The following is a 2,500-nucleotide window of genomic DNA, read 5'->3' as shown; positions in this document are numbered from 1 at the left end:
GACAGCTGGCCAGCGCAGTGCCTGAGGGTGGCTGGAGAGACAGAGTCCGGCCCGGCTGCTTTGCGTGGATTCTGCCTCTTGAAAAGCCCATTAACTTCTCCCTCCTGAAAGGAGAGAGTCGTTTCTGTAGTATGGGTGGGGGATGGGGCCTCTTGGGTGGGAAGGGGTGGTTCAGGACAGTCCAATTGTCTTTCAAATCTACGGTAGAACTCGTTCAGGTCGTTGGCTAGGCGGGAGTCGTTAGTGGTGTGGGGCGCTCTGGGTTTGTAGTTGGTGATGTGCCTGAGCCCTTTGGCAGACAGAAGCAGCGTCGTTAGTAGAGAACTGGTGTTTTAGTGTCTCTGAGTACAGTCGTTTAGCCTCTCTCACCGCTTTGCTAAACCTGTTCTTCGACTCCTTGAATCTGTCTCTATCCCCACTCCTAAACGCTTCCTCCTTCTCCAACCTCAACCTTTTGAGCTTTGCTGAGAACCAGGGCTTGTTGTTGTTAAAGTTCACCCTGGTACGTGTTGGGATACAGCAGTCCTCACAGAAGCTGATGTACACAGCCTCTGTGAGTTCATCCAGACTATTGGTAGCAGTCGTGAACATATCCCAGTCAGTACAGTCTAAGCACGCCCGCAAATCTTCCACAGCCTCACTGGTCCACTGTTTAGATGTCCTCACAGCAGGTTTACAGAGTTTTAGTTGCTGCCTGTATGCACGAATCAGGTGGACCAAGGGAGTTCTGTGCGAGCCGAACAGCCCCGTGACCCACAAGAGAAACATCCCCGCCAAATTCGAGCGTTTGACGGGGTCTATCCGTGAAAAAATATTCACGTTTTTGAGTGCACATGCATTTCTGCTGCAAATGCCTCTGGAAGTTTCATGCCGTTCGTATGCCAATTGTGGCAACACGAAAATGACCCGTTTTCCCATTCCGAGGGATTTCTGTGCGACCCTAACAGCCCCGTGAGCCACAAGAGACACATCCCCGCCAATTTCTAGCGTTTCACGGGGTCTATCCGTGAAAAATATAGACGTTTTTGAGTGCACATGCATTTCTGCTGCAGATGCCTCTGGAAGTTTCATGCCGTTCGTACGCAATGTGGCAACACGAAAATGACCCCTTTTCCCATTCCGAGGGATTTCTGTGCGACCCTAACTAACAGCGCCCGTGAGCCACAAGAGAGACATCCCCGCCAATTTATAGCGTTTCACGGGGTCTATCCGTGAAAAATATAGACGTTTTTGAGTGCACATGCATTCCTGCTGCAAATGCCTCTGGAAGTTTCATGCCGTTCCTATGCAATGTGGCCACACAAAAATGACCCGTTTTCCCATTCCGAGGCATTTCTGTGCGACCCTAACAGCCCCGTGAGCCACAAGAGAGACATCCCCGCCAACTTCTAGCGTTTGACGGGGTCTATGCGTGAAAAATATTAAAATTTTTGAGTGCACGTGCCTTTCTGCTGCAAATGCCTCTGGAAGTTTCATGGCGTTCCTATGCAATGTGGCAACACGAAAATGACCCCTTTTCCCATTCCGAGGGAGTTCTGTGCCACCCTAACAGCCCCGTGAGCCACAAGAGACACATCCCCGCCAATTTCTAGCGTTTCACGGGGTCTATCCGTGAAACATATAGAAGTTTTTGAGTGCACATGCATTCCTGCTGCAAATGCCTCTGGAAGTTTCATGCGGTTCGTACGCAATGTGGCAACACGAAAATGACCCGTTTTCCCATTCCCAGGGATTTCTGTGCGACCCGAACAGCCCCGTGAGCCACAAGAGACACATCCCCGCCAATTTCTAGCGTTTCACGGGGTCTATCCGTGAAAAATATCAATTTTTTTTTGACTGCACATGCATTTCTGCTGCAAATGCCTCTGGAAGTTGCATGCGGTTCGCATGCAATGTGGCGACACGAAAATGACCCGTTTTCCCATTCCGAGGGATTTCTGTGCCACCCTAACAGCCCCGTGAGCCACAAGAGAGACATCCCCGCCAATTTCTAGCGTATCACGGGGTCTATCCGTGAGAAATATTCACTTTTTTGAGTGCACATGCATTCCTGCTGCAAATGCCTCTGGAAGTTTCATGCGGTTCGTATGCAATGTGGCGACACGAAAATGACCCGTTTTCCCATTCCGAGGGATTTCTGTGCCACCCTAACAGCCCCGTGAGCCACAAGAGAGACATCCCCGCCCACTTCTAGCGTTTCACGGGGTCTCTCCGTGAAAAATATCACATTTTTTGAGTGCACATGCATTCCTGCTGCAAATGCCTCTGGAAGTTTCATGCGGTTCGCATGCAATGTGGCGACACGAAAATGACCCGTTTTTTCCCATTCCGAGGGATTTCTGTGCCACCCTAACAGCCCCGTGAGCCACAAGAGACACATCCCCGCCAATTTCTAGCGTTTCACGGGGTCTATCCGTGAAAAATATTCAATTTTTTGACTGCACATGCATTTCTGCTGCAAATGCCTCTGGAAGTTTCATGCGGTTCGCATGCAATGTGG

The sequence above is a fragment of the Petromyzon marinus genome, unplaced genomic scaffold (assembly GCF_048934315.1).
Source record: "Petromyzon marinus isolate PM22_M1 ecotype Great Lakes invasive population unplaced genomic scaffold, UKy_Petmar_22M1.pri1.0 PM_G_Scaffold_203, whole genome shotgun sequence".
Classification (NCBI taxonomy): domain Eukaryota; kingdom Metazoa; phylum Chordata; class Hyperoartia; order Petromyzontiformes; family Petromyzontidae; genus Petromyzon; species Petromyzon marinus.
Note: the sequence above shows the minus strand (reverse complement) of the source record.